The sequence below is a fragment of the Ciconia boyciana genome, chromosome 3 (genome assembly GCF_034638445.1).
Source record: "Ciconia boyciana chromosome 3, ASM3463844v1, whole genome shotgun sequence".
In the NCBI taxonomy this organism is placed as follows: domain Eukaryota; kingdom Metazoa; phylum Chordata; class Aves; order Ciconiiformes; family Ciconiidae; genus Ciconia; species Ciconia boyciana.
The window spans coordinates 99,004,425-99,019,350 of record NC_132936.1 but is presented as its reverse complement, the minus strand read 5'-3'; the positions used below and the strand labels follow the sequence as shown (position 1 = coordinate 99,019,350).

Here is a 14,926-nt window from a genome sequence, read left to right as displayed (position 1 = left end):
ATAGTCCTCAATTGCATGAACTTGGAATGGCAGATAAGAAGCAGATCCATTATTTCCATCTGCAGAAGGCAGCCATCTTACATCTCTATGATCTTTACTGCAGATAAAGGTGAAGTAAACCTCTTGCCTTACAGAAAGCCCTCTGTCCCCTTGGTTCTGAGCATAAGCTCCCCTGGCAATGTAACAGGCATAATAGTGAAAAAGCAGACTTCTATTAATGCCTCCCAAGGAGAACAGGCATTTAATCATATGCTTCATTTTAAGCTTGTGCTTGAACTTCGATCACTTTTTAATTTTGGATGTTAATAAAAATGCTTTGTGGGATCAAGCCCGTAATTCATAAGCATACTTATAGCTGTTATTTCCCAATTCACCCAATTTCCAACCAATTCTTATTGGCAAAGAGAGGCACAGGGTTTCTGTCACTGCTAGGTTTCCACAACAACAAAGGTCTCCCTTCAGTCTCTTTCCAACAAGATTGGATTGATTAACTACGCTACTGTTTATTTTGCTCTACCTGCCAAGTATATGGCAATGCAGAAATAGGAAAAATTAGCCTAATGTGAATATGTGGACAACAGAGAATGCCAGAACAAATATCATCCCTGAACATGCAACAATTCCCATTTCATTTCATTTCAGGACACCAGTGTTTAAGATGCACCTCCCAGACAAACAAAGAAAATGTCAGTTTCTAATTCAAGTTGGCCATTTCGTAAAAAAATATGTTGAGAACGTTTATCAGAAAATAGTTTGCTTGAAAAGTAAATTACACCTTGTTTTTTTTTCCTTCAGCAGGACCAGATTTGCCCAACAGGAACTCTGATGGGAAATGGAAAGGTGTATGTTCAGAAAGGGAAGGAAGGAAGGCTGGAGACTTTGGGGACCTTAGGATCTTGTCTTAGGATTAGGATCCCAAAACAAACGTTCAAACTTATACTTGTGTGGAGAATGTTACAGAGTTAGGGAAGCCAGGCAACTGCAAGACAAGGCAAAGAAATGTTTCTTTCTGCTCCTTCTTTTCAACTTGATGTTGCATGTGGAGAAATACTGAAGAGTGCCAATGAGGGAGGGGAAAGAAGGTGATCTTCCATGCTGGAACTCCAACTCTCTTCTCACTTTTCCCTTTCTTCCTTCCCTCACTGTAATTTTACATGCTCATCAGTAATGCTCTAGATATGCGCCTGGACACTTTGGCCATGAACCTATCATCATATATGGATGTCCTTCAGTTTCAGTGAAGCTTTTCTATGGATGCGCACAAGGAATTGAGGCAAGCAACGACAGAAAATAGAAATTTCTGCAGCCATTTCCTTTCAGATTGAACAGTGATCATTTAAATAACAGTTAAATCTGTTTTTCTGCTGATTGTAATATTAGTAGCATCCTCAGAAAGTGGGACTGAGATCAGAGCTGAGATTCAGGATGTGTACTGCATAGTGAACATGATTACCTATTTGCTATATAACCCAACCTCACACACACAAAAAAACTGAACATAGTTATTACCAACAAAATTGTAGGTAAGAGTTCAAATCAAATCCTAGGAGCAACCACTGGACTTTGAATGGTTTGGAGCAGAGCTTGGAGCAGTATTTCATACTCAGTTCTTATAGCCACAGTGGATCAAATCAAAAGCCTGTTTCACATTTTCTTTGAATTATGAGAGTTCAAAATCCAGATCATAACTTTGCTGTTCAGTGGATATATATTTATTGGCATTAGTGTTTCTGAATGGATTAACTCAGCCATTGTGGAATACAGATTCTGCAGTTTACTTCAAGATAAGCATAAGCAGTGTCAGAGCAAACATTTTGGAAATTTTCCAACAGAAAAGGGTCGCTCATGGAAACTAAGTGTTCTGTAGAAAAGCTGTGAATTTGATGAGTCTATTGAAAGAAATCCAGCAGGCATCTGACCAAAACCTGACTATTTTTCAGCCAGTTCACTTACCTTCCTCTTCCCTCCCAGGCTCTACCGGCCTCCACAGGCTCACACAGCTCCGCAGAAGGACTGGGAAAAAGCAAAGGCAGTTTTGGGTTTCTGGGAAGCACGTTTTGGTCCATAGCTCCAGAAACTTTCACACTGACAATACTTGACTGTCCCTCAGGTGAAGTACTGTAGAATTTTTGGATGCATTTTCAACAACAAACATGAACATTTCCTCTCAAAATGTCTCTGTTCTCCCATGAGAGGAAATTAATTCTTGACAGGTAACTTTGTGCCACTGTGCCAATCCAGCGCAGCTCTGCCTCAGCGCTCACTCAGTGATGCAAAAGCTCGGTTTCCAGGTCGCTGATGCCTGTGGCTGTAGCACCAGGGTCAGACTCACAGGGGAAGGTGAGCTTAGCTTGGGCTCCAGCTTCCCACGACACACTGCTGGGGATGGCGCTCTCCAGGTCCTTGGGCTGGGACCAACTCCTCTCCTGATTTATCCCAAGACCAAAGAGGCTTCAAGGGCGGTGTCATGGGGTTTTTTTTGTGTACCAGAGACAACTGCTCAGCAGAGGCTACCGACTGTGTCACAGACCTCCAAACAGCCATTAGATGGAAATAAACATCAGTAGTTACTGAGACATACTAGATATGACCTCATGACCTAGAAATGGAAGGCTTTCTATAGAAACCATTTACTCAAGCAAAATTATGCCACAAGAAAGAATAAGCTTACTTTTCACCATCTCTATTTATTATAACCATTGCTAACTTGTTCCTCGATAACTTGATTTATGAAGTTTGTGACAAATTGCTTGCTTAATTGAAATATGTCAGGTTTCTAAACACTGAAGTAAATTATTCCTCCTTTTCTAGTGGAGACTGACCTTTAATTGTACAATATTAATCCACATATTGTATGAATTATGTGAAATACCCATTTTCTATGTAGAGAGAGACATGCATGTGTTATTGTAGTGGAGTACAGTTACATAATTATTTTTAATTTAGGATATCAGTTTAATTAAATACTTGCAGAAACCAAGCTTTTTCAGGAAATTTGCAATTACAATCAATTTGAATGTACAGCTACATTAATATGGTGACAAGCCCAATAATAAAATCTAACTAAGTAATTATGGGCAGGTGCTGAACAGATGTGTAAATAGAAGGTCTCTGCATGGAACATTGTTATATATCATTTTGAAAAGCGAAAGAAACCTGTTATCCATAGCCATTCATATGTGCAGTTATAATCAGTCACAAAAAAGTTAGTTCTTTGAATTTAGATAAATCATTTAAAAATGTGTATGGCACTTATGCTTTCATTTTCTGTTTCTGGAAAGAAAGTCTAGTTGATTGAAGACCGCTGTTCTACTGTATTCAAAGAGTCTGCCGCACTATTGAAATATATTCTTCTTTCAACACATTTATGATGAGTGGGTTTTGAGTTTGGAATGGTTTAACAGTCAAAACAATTCACATTCCATATTACAAGTTGAGCTTTATTTAAAGAAGGGGGAGGCTAAGACTAGTTTAGAGTTGTTTGCTCAGGTTATCAGATTGCCAAAAGCCCAATTTAACCTCCAAATAGTTGGAAAACAATGAAATTGCATTACTGCTGTGAATTGCTTTTAGTTAGGTTTACAGTGGCTGGGTTTTTTGTTGTTTTGTTCGTGGTTTTTTTTTTTTCTTTTTTCCAAACCGGTATATTAAAATAGACTTTTCCAACTCTTCTATTTTTGTGTGAGATTTCTTCTTGTGCAGTGTGTTAGAAACAATCATATCTGTGATATAAGCAACTAAGTTAAACTGACATAGTTTCTATAACAATCATATAGAAATGCCAATGAGAAACTGGCACTGAAGGAAAGATGCACATGAGTCAGCCCCCTGGATGGAAAGGGATCCCCTAAGCTGTCTATGGGAGTTTGTCTCCACATTGTCTACCACAATGTCTAAAGTAGCCATGTCTAAACGAGGGGCATGTCTAAACTAGACTCTTTCAGGAACTTACATGCTTTATTCCAGACTGCAGAGATCTGCCTTCCTCTCCTCAATGTTCACAGCTCCAAAATGGATCCCCAGTGGCCAAGCCAGGCTCTTCTCAAGCAATACTGGAAGAGAAGAGAAGTGCTTTTTCTCAGGAATGGTCATGCCAGCTGTTGGCACTATGGAAAGCTGTGAGAGGCAGCTGGAGTTGTGCACCCTTCACTCCCTTATCCCACCATGTGCAGGTCCACCGTCTTATCTGGAAAGGGAGCAATAATTGACACATCTGGAGAGAGATTAATAATGAGGCAATACTAGTGCTGCTGCAATAAAAACTGTCTGGACAGATTCCTCTCATCTACTTCATTTGTAAAAGGTCAAACTTTAAAAGCACAAACTTGTATTCCAAATGTGCTACGAAATATTTCAGGTGGGGAGGGAGAAGAGAGGAATGCAGCCTTGCACCCTGCAGACCCCTGCAGCTGTATAGTCCCTATGGATCACATAAACGGCAGTAACTTGTATACTGTATGCTGGTGTAGCACTCTTCTATACTACCACAAGGCAATAGTCAGCCTGCAGCCAGTATTAGAGCAGAAAGATGACACCATTAGGTATAGCAACCTTTACCTTTCCCTCAGCTCCAAACTCCAAGGTACTCCAAACATTTTCTGTAGAAAATGAAAAATGAAGCAGTAATTGTTTCCTAGGAAGAATGAACAAATCCCAATCAGCGGGGAGGGCAAAACAGTCTCAGTTTTAGAGTGGAAATCCTCAAGAAGCTTACTGCCACCACGTGCCACCCTCACCACAGGACCGTGACTGAAAAGATGGCCAGGCTCTTTATGCTCAACATGTTTCAGCTACTGGACAGGAGAGGTTTATTTTAATGAAAGACTTTGTGTTTCCAATGAGAAAGATTGGAACTCAAAGATTTTGTCTTTGTCAGGGCAGCATCTAATGGTTAGTCAGACTTTAAAGAGGAGTTGTGAGAAAGTGATGAGTGCAGGATTTGGTCTGGATTTTCTTTCTTTATCACATGGAGCACAGTAAGGCAGCATATAAAACAAACCTCAAACATCCTGGTGTGGAGAGATTTTGCTTGTCCTTTCAAAAAAAAGTGCCTGGATTCCCTGCATCTCCATAGCCAGCCACGCATGCCTCCTCCTAGCTCTGCTTGCATTCCCTTTCCAACTGCTCCCGTGATCTCCCAGTTCGTCCATGTTCGGTGTCTGAAGAGGCAAAAAGGGAGATTTCAGAGGAATTTAGGGAAGATCCACACCACAGGTGCAGAGAAACACAAGCCAGCTCAGCCCCCAAGGTAGTGCAGAGATAGCCTTCATGACCCACATGAGTTAGCACTAGGACCAGAAGCAGGATTGCTGCTTCAGCGCCATGCTGAGCCAGCCTGGCAATATCCCTCTCCGACTGCACCAGCAACTGTGCATGACTCCACAGCACACTGGGTTAGTGTTAGGGCAGGAATCTTTGCAACACAGCCCTTGCCACACAGACAGGCATATCTCTAGCAGTAGGTGTTTAAGTTGCTTTGGCCCCTCTGAAAATCTTTGAGTGATCAGAGTACTTGTGGCCTCCGTCCCCTCAGCAGAGAACCCAGTGCCTTCAGCTGTGTTTTAGTTGTGTGGGAATTGTTCAAGCTCACTACTGTTGCCACAGCTGCTAAAGGAAAACATTTAGTTAAAGACGAGGGTAAGCACACATTATAGATGTAAGCATATGGCTGTCAAGCTGCTGCCCAACAGCTTCCATAGTTATGTGGCACCTTATGTTATCCAAAGCACTTGGAATTTTTTAGATAACAAAAGCTAACGAAGACAGCTATTATAGCTTTATGCTGCACTTGCTTCCTGATAGAGTTGCCAATGCAGTGCTTTGAATTCTGTGCCAACAGCCTTGACACAAGTGAAAGAGCAAGCTGTGCTTTTAACAGATGCAAATGCTTTGGTTGCAGTGATCGCTGCTTTTTCAAAATCATTATCACATATGTGGGATTTCAGATGCATACTTTTTCTGAAGCAACAACATTCAGGCAATTGGAGCAACTTTTTCATAGCACTGGCAAGCTTTTAAGGGGCAAAAGCAACTGGCATTATCTAGCAACTATTTTACTGTCCTGCAAGTGCTTGTATTGAACTGACGCACAACACATGGTTGGCACTGTTGGAAATGTCCCGCATTGCAGCCCCAGTGTTACACCAGCAACAAGCCATGTTGTCGAATTTCAGGGAATTTGCAGTCCTTTCACTGATGACTGAGAAATGAAGACAAACAAAACAACATTATACATTAAATTACTGATCAGATATTTTAGATTTGAGAACAGTTCTCCATCTAGTGCCAGCCTTTCTCTGTCTTTCCATGTCTCAGTCTAGGGTACAGCTTCTGAAATAGTGTGAAATTTCTTTCTTTGCTTGAACAAGGTTAGCACAATACTCCAAGAATTTGATACCATCTATTTGGTTCTTTTAATGACAATTTAACAGCAGGAGGTGCATGGAAAATTCATTATGTCTGTGAAAGTGATGAATATAACCTAGAGATACTGTAATGCATGACTCTCTTCCACCAGAGGATCACATCACCTTTTCTTTTGTCATTAAACATGGATAATGTTAATTCTAAACCTTTGTTTTGCATGGACAGGATCTGATAAATCTTGGCACCATATGTTATTCATCAAAGAAAGGAATAGTCCAGACTTTGTAAAGCCTTGGCTCTACAAGTGTGTGTGTTGGGCTTTAAATGGTACATGGTGTGTAGTCCAATGCAAGTGAAAGTTGTTTTGAGGAACCAGTGAGGCTCTGCTTTGAGTCATCTACTGAATGGGAGCAGGTCCTAGCATAATTCCTTACTTACACAAATCCATGGTTCAAGCAAAGCACGATCTGATTGGGAAAAGCTATGCCAAAAATTGTGGTTTTTTGGTTGACTGGGAATGGGAAAAATAATTTTCCTGTCATCTTTTGGAAGCTTTGTTAAAAAATAAAAAAGCATATTTTGCAAAATGAAACCTTATTTTAAGGTAAAAAACCCCAAGTCATTTCATTTTCAATTAACTATTCCTTAACCCTCCTCCTTCCCACAAGCTTTGCTATCTTTTCTGCAGCAAAACAATGTAATGAAGTCAGCACTGATTCTCCACAACATACATTTTGGTAGGAAAAGAAAAAGGGGTTTCAGGAAAATTTTACTCTACTGATGAAGAAAAGCCATGTCATAGAGTACAAAGACTGAATCTTCAGGTAGAGACACTCCAGTCTCTGTTTACCCTTTGCAGAGTAACTTGCCAAGGAGTTGTGTTCTCATCAACTCCTGCTCTCCCCTTTCTCTATCTCTTCCTCTCTCTTCCTTTTCCTCTCTCCTTTAATGGATTTCTTCATATTCAAGCCATCACTTCCAAATGCGTGACTTGCAGATTAATGCAGAAAGAAATACAAATGCTCCCCATAATCAAATTCTCTCTGATCAGGACACTGTCAGTTTCTTAGCGACTGCTCCAGCCCAAGTCTCAAGCAAAGCACAGAAATAGTTTCATCTCCTTGCTTTTTTGTTCAAAAAAATTTACAAAACTTAGTCTTCACGTACAAGGTGCAAAGTAACTCTGGCAGAGGTGGAGGGTTTGTCCCAAGAAAACAGACATCATTTCTGGGCATAAATTCTCTTCAGGCCTTGTGCTTTTGTGCTGTCCATTTAATAGAAGCAGATGACTCTCTTTACAAGGTTCTCTTATTCAACCACATCACCAGGTAATTTAATGGCTTTTCTATCATTTTCTTACTGCAAAGACCAGTGACTAAACTGCTATCAAACTCTATGGCAGTATCATGTGGGCAACTGCTATAATGCACTCTGACATTGTGGACCAGAGCTTTATCCGTCCCTAGCTGCACCTTATGTCACTCCTGTATCACATGGGACATCTCAGAGGAGGTGACAGCATTCTGAGTGTAGGTGGCAGGCAGGAAGTTGGCTCAGGAGCCACCATGCTCATCCTCTGCCAGCAGAGGTTATATATAGGTGCACACTAGCCAGGACAGCCTCACATTTTAAGCCACAAAGAGCCCAAAGTGAGCTTGTAATCAGGGCACTCACATTTAACTTAAAGGGAATCCGTCCTACCACACCTCAGCTGATGAAAAAAAAAAAGGCTTTGTTTTACAGTCCCTATTTTCAGTGGACTTGGTCTCATTTATCTGAGAAATGCAAGGAGATGCAGGAAGAGTCTGATTACAGTTTTACTTACACTAGGTTTCCACATATACATCCAGCTGCCCTGATTCCAGGGACACTCGTCACTTGTTCGTGCCCATATATGACACCACCTACTCACACAGGCTACTTTAGACTTTAATATAAGGTAAGATTCAGAGTGCCTAAGACACCTGGATACCTAAGGTACTCCGAATATCCCTCCTAGGATATCCCCTATTAGGGGTCTCCCTGCCAGGGCTCCAGAAGACCTTGCTCCCAGACTTTCTCCTAGGGTATTTAGCTATAAGCCAAGACAACCCATTAAACCAACTTGTGAACCTCTAAAATGTTCAATATGTATTGCAACACGGAGATATCTGGCTGACAAAAAATGTTAGGCAGGGCTCTCAAGCTCCAGAGGATACACAAAGTCCATTATTAGATTACTTCTATCATCAGGCCAACATCTGGCTCTCAGCTTCTCTCATGATAGTGCTGTGGTTGGGGTGCTACCTCAACTTGCATTTTCATAAGCTACACTGTTCAGTGATTTATATCAGTCTGCTTTTAATCACATTGTGCCAAAATTAACCAACTGTAATTGCTACCCAGGGCAGGCCGTCTTCTGGAAAGGACATAAATGAGATTAGTTATCAGGGCAGGATGCAGCTGCATGGCTATGAAGTGGAAGAGCAATCTGTGCACTAGCTCGGCCTCTCCTCTGTTATGTAAGTGAAAGAGCATGGCACTAATGGGGAGAAAGGGAAACTGAAGTATCTGTGACTTCATCCTTTCTCCCCTCCTCCCCTCAATTTTCATTCTGTATATTTTTCAGCTGCAGAGAAATGAAAACATCTTTATTTTTGTTTCATTTCTCAAGCACTCTATTTACAAGATCAATTAAAAAATGTAACTTCAAATCTCAAACAAAGTACTTCCCCTCTCTTCCTCCCATAATTTCAGTTTGTCAGCAAAAATACACCCATAAACCCATCATGTTCGCATATGTGCGTACAGCATCCAAACCGCACTGTGCTCTGCAACGTGGTGAGAACTTTTGCATAGCTGGAGGGAGCAGAGGAATGGGATCTGAAAGGTGGGAAACCTCCCGAGCATGCCATTTCCCTTTTTGTGCTTCAGATCCAACACTGACTGAAGTCAGAGAGCAAGTTTCTAGCAGCTTCAGTAGGCTTTGGAACAGGCTCTAAGGATGGAGCTAGCAGAAGATATTTAGTTACAACATCAGCTTCATAATAGTTGCCAATATTTTTTTAACTAGGAAATATTAGCAAATGCGATAACACAGGGAAATGTGGTGACAATAGGAATACTGTTCATATCTTGTTCATTCAAGTTATGACACAAAGTAGAAAATGCTATTAAAACCATGTGGTGATCTTTAAAGTATCTGGCTTTGTTTAAAGCTACCCTTGTTTTGCAAGATCAAAGGTAAAACAAAGTCTTTACAAATCATTTTGTTAATCAGACAATGGTGATACAAAGATCACCGTAAAGGGGAGATGGAGCCTGGGTTTCGTTCTGCTGCTGCAGAGGTGGAGGAAAAGGGGATTGGGACAGGGAAAAGGGCAGAAGAAGAGCCTTCCTCCCCACTTATGCAGAGCTCTCTCTCTGCCTAAACCAGTCATAGGAGTGGACTCTTCAAGGTCTTCCCTAGAGGGAAAGAATGAGGTTATCACACAGTTAGTTGGCTTCAGAGCTAAAAAGAAAACTGCCACATGAGCCCAGCCTTGAAATACAACCAACGTAGCCAGTAATCAGTAACAGCTTTCTCCTTCAGTGGAAGATGCAAGAAACCCACAGCACATTCTTAGTAATAGTTTTGATGCATGCCTTGCTATCAAGCTGTTCAAAGAGAAACTTAGGGCCCAAAACTGTTACAGCTATACTCTATACCCTACAGAGCTAGATCCGATAATCCCATTGATGTATCTTCCTTTTTCTTACGGTCAAAAGTTTGCCAGATAAAGACTGATTTATTGTTTATACTTCTATAATTACCTCATGGAATTTAAGCCCTTAGATCCAGCAAACACCTCCTCTTGTAACATCACACCTATTCTTTCCTCTTTCTCTTTTTCTCTCTGCTCACATATTTGCTTCTTGTATCTCCATCCTTTGATGTTCAAACCACTGTCATAATTAACATGTGCCAACTGGTCCCCATCCCCATCCCTGCTTCACTCTTCCACCCCCGTGAGCAGGAAGGCAGGGAAGCATTGCCCCCTCACCGCGCTCCCCTGACTTGTGCCTTTTCTCCTCTGCTTGCAGAAGAGGAGCGAGTGGCAACCAGCCTGGGGTTCTGCTTGCACATGTCCATTGATGGATGGGAATAATCAACAGAGGTCAGATGGAATAAAGCGCCCCAAACAAACCCAGTGTAGCCTGACAGAGCGTCTACTCATGTCAGATCAGACACCAAAGGCCACCAGCAGAAAAGGTGTGTCTATCATCGTCTCTGAAGCACTAGTGGCTCTTCAGGATACAACAACAGCAAAAGGGATTGCTGAGCTTGATGCTAATAATATGCCTGCTGTCTCGGAAGTATCCTTCATGCTCATCATCTAAGGCAAATTTAGATGTTATTTTACCAGGACCAACAAACGAAACTTTGAAGGAGCTTCCTTTTTTAGGTGGGAGGATAGATTCAATGCAGTGACATTTGGTGGATAAATGTGTAAGCCGAAGCTCTGCCCAAGCAGAGGTGAAAACTAATCTCCAGAACAAAGAGCAAATTTCATTTGAGCCTAAACCAACTATGAGCAATCTGCAGATAGTATGACCTAATACTTGCCAAAAATGTCACTACTAATTTTGTAGGCATGATGTTGGACCTGGTTTAGAAAAGTATTCTATAAGCTAGGACATCATACCTATATGTGGGAAAAGGTCCGTCACCGATCTCAGCACAGTCATACACTATTGCTAATGGGCATACAGGGTGAATTTTCAAGGACACTCAGCACTAGCTTAGCTCTGATTCCTTGGTGCAATTCCTGCTGACTGACTTCTGCTGGAGTAGAAGTAGGCCAATGCCAGTCAATTCTTGGAAGACTTCACACACGCTCAAAGAGTAGTTCTGGCTTTACCCAATGAAAACTACCAATGGGTCAAATCCTGCAACACGGAAGCCAAGATGTTCTTGAAAGCACAGCAATACCAGGCAAGAATGGGCTGTCATATATCAATTAAAAGGTGGATTTTAAAGCCTGAAGCAGTTGGAGTGCCCTCATAACTAGACAGCTTATGTAGAGTTTGGCTCAGGAGATACCCATCCTCAGGGCTCAGCCATGTGGCTGAGTTGTTTCAGACTAACAAGTCACTGAATCATAATATCTGAGTCTCTCTTTCAAGCCATAGCAAATAAGAGGTGCTTTGGCTTAATTTAGTCTGTAAAGACGGCACACACAGAGACAATTACTGAAGCTTTTCTGAGATGTTTTGTCTTAATCTAGTCCATAGTGAAAGATGGCGCACACACAATTACTGAAGTTTTCTGACCCAGAAAGCCTCTTAAGCCGTGTACATTTGGCATATATTTGACAAACGTCTTATATGATCCCATCAAAATACCTTTTGAAACAGGTCTTAATTCCAAGCGCATGGGCTAGAGTCCTTACAGCACATGAAAAGCACATTTTACCACATTGCAATCAGGACTTTGCTCAGCCAGTATTGCGTTTTGACACAATTTCATGCATTTATCTGCAGGTGAAAGGGCATCACGATTTAGTCCATTTCTCTCAGTAAGACTATCTTTCATAGGTAACTAACTCATATTGGGAAGCCCTTATTTCCTGACACTTTGCTAATATTGTTCAATTGGAGTGTTTAAAATATTTATACGAAGTCCTCATCTTTATTATAGACTCAGCTATCAATTGAGAAGCGTCTTGCATACAAAAATTCTGCTAATTATGACAGACTGGAAATGTACCACAGAGTTTATCTGAGAGGCTCGAGAACTGGTACAAATCAGTACAGAGCAGCTGGATGTAAATCCACAAGTCTTCCGAGTTCTGGCACAGCTCTTCAGTTAGACTAATTTGCTCAGCTGAGAATTGCTCCCAGATCAAAAATCCAGGCTTTGGAGCAAGCACAGCAAAAATATTACTAGCAGAGAGATAACATCTAAATCAATGAGGTCTCAGCATACATGACCACCTTATAGTTAAAATACGAAAGAAGGGCTTTTATTCGTTTTACAATCGTGACTAATATTTTCAAGTAATGCCAAATGTTTTACAGATGTTGATAGGAACAACTGCTGACTACAGCGTGCTCCAACCCAGAAATGAACCAAACACTTTGGAGAAATCCAGATCAAAACTTTGCAGCCAGCCTTCCTGTAAACCTAATCACAAACAGCAAAACACTGTAAATAATACTGAGCCAATCCAAAATCCTACATACAATTCAAGGTTTTGGGGAATTTGCTAACTTTGCTGATGGCTTCTCGTGGAGGGCTGAAGCAATGTTCTGCATCTTAAAGCAACACAACTCAGTGAAAGTCCCATCCTGGAGCTGCATACAGAAGAGAGAATCTTGTTAAAGTGCTGGCAGGATATTGCTGTGATGTAATAGATGTTATGTGCAGCATTAAATTATTTTGCTCATCAAACATCTACTCTGTGGAAAAGAAGACACATCACATTCCAGTGTCTGATGAAGACAATGTCTTAAATGCAAGGAAGCAAATGCTGAACACCAGTTTAAAATTCACCATGTCTTCTTGAGCTAAACTGAGAGACTAACTGGTACTATTTCAAGAAAGGATATTTTGTCAACTGAAAATAGTAAATGTGAGACTCATGGAAGACCAATATGACGGAAGGTAGACTGTCACTCAGTTGGTCTCCATAAACAAGACATAAGCAGGAGATATTTTCAAGCGTTCTGAGCAGTCTTACTCTGCCTGTCCTGTCCAGGATGTAACTCACCAGTTCCACTTGCAACAAGACTCCAGAGACAAGCAGAAGTTTGTTGCAAGGAAATTATTTTAAATACTAAGTCCAAACTTTCCACCTTTCCTTCTTCAAAACCGACCTCTTAAAGTTCATTGTAGCATTATGTCACATGCATAAATTTTTAAGCAATCTGTTGAGGTTAATACATTTCTGATTATGGAAGTAACTTGTGAAGCATATAAGAGAAACATGATAAAACTAAAAACTAACCTATCTGCCATGTTGCACTCTTCTAATGCCATTTAGACATCTGCTTTCATACATCTGTAGTTCCATACTGATTTTCAGCTTATATAAAAGACTGGAAATATTTTGCTTTGGGATAGAAGGATTGTAGTGCACAGTGGAAGTTCTTGCTTAAAATGGCACATATGGACCTCTGATTCTGATCCAGATTTTGGGACGTGGAAGGCTTCTTCAGAATCACTGTTTTAAACTCTCAGCAATATATTGTACTGTATGATTTCTATGCATCTTGACTTTGCCACTACTAACGTTTATGACAATTTTCATGTGAGCCAGCCCTAATATCACATGCAGTCATGTTTTCCATTACACAAGGGAAATATCAGGTGATAACTAGAAAAGCCTAGATAAATGTCTTGCTAGTAAGTCAAACTGTGACAATTACCGATTTTCCAGGTGAGTTCAGGAATGATCAAGAGCATAGCAGGATTCAAAAAGGATTAGAAATGTATAAGGACAATAACACAATTAGAGCAGATCAGAAGAAAAAACAGATATAGGAGCAGTCATGCATAAACTCATGAACTGTTTTGGCCTGCAGTCCCCCTTAAGCTCGGTGGCTTACTGGTGCTCTAAGCACCACCGTATGGCTCAGGCCGCGCGGACTGACACTACAGGGTTGAGACTTTGATCTGGGAAAAACCTCCTGTCTGGAACGATTTTTCTATAAGCATTCATTATGCATGTTTGGGCTCACGACATCTTGTCACCCCCAAAAACAAGGTAGTGGAGGCAGCACCACACCAGGTCATGAACAAAAATTAGCCATGCTGAAGGCAACAGCCTGTAACAAGAAGCAACAAATCACCTATAAGCCTGGGCCCGGGGAGGAGGAGATCATCTGTTAGCTTGCCCAGCTAACTGCACTTCTGGGGAAAGGACAAGATTTCAAGGACAAGAGAAGCTAGACAGGGCCGGGGGAGCCAGCCTCTTCAGGCTTGCTCTCTGCAAAGTGATCTTATGTTACAGAAACCATTACGTTCAAAACGCAATTTCCCTCTGGGATTGATGAAATTCTGCTTTGCCAACAGGGCTGAGAAGCTGTAAACTGGCTCTGCTGGAACAAGGCAAAATCACACATTTGGCCCTAAATTTATGTGCTGCATGTGTCTAAGCAAACTGAAAATGGCATCTGCACTTGTTAACCTGAGGGAGGGCTTTCTTTTCTCAGTGAAACTGTGGGATTCATTTATGTGATGTATAAATGCATCTACAATAAAAAAGAAATACTACAGTCATCTTCAATGAAGGGGGAGTCCCCTTTTCCCAGTTCTCTTACAGTTCTGGGATGAGAAATCCAAGAGCCCTTGCAGAAAAGGAATGTTTTGTTGTTGCTGGTACTTTTTACGGGAACTCTGAGTCATTCGGTGAAATTCTGCTGCTGGATAAAAGCAGTTTAAAAGTCTGAAATGTGAAGTCCTAGATTGCAACAGTTCAGACTTTACTTTTTATGTTATTTTTTTTCTCTAAACTCCTATTTATGACAATAAAAAGCAGCTGGATAAATGGGTATTTTATCCCATATTCACATAATTAATATTTATGTACATTAAATG

At 41.0% G+C, this 14,926-nt stretch overlaps 1 long non-coding RNA gene across 5 annotated transcripts in view; it reads left to right on the top strand.

Annotated features, from left to right (window-relative positions):
• Positions 1-14,488, top strand: part of LOC140649493 (uncharacterized) — a 36,570-nt gene extending 22,082 nt beyond the window's left edge. For 2 of the 5 annotated variants that reach the window (XR_012041630.1, XR_012041631.1), the window contains 2 exons: positions 796-1,273; positions 1,972-3,637. This is a non-coding gene — a long non-coding RNA (uncharacterized lncRNA). Of the gene's footprint in view, positions 1-795; positions 1,274-1,971; positions 3,638-8,751; positions 8,855-10,428; positions 10,808-12,405 lie in introns of those variants that run through there. The other 3 variants (XR_012041634.1, XR_012041633.1, XR_012041635.1) reach the window with 3 other exon arrangements.
• The last annotated feature ends 438 nt before the right edge of the window (positions 14,489-14,926 follow it).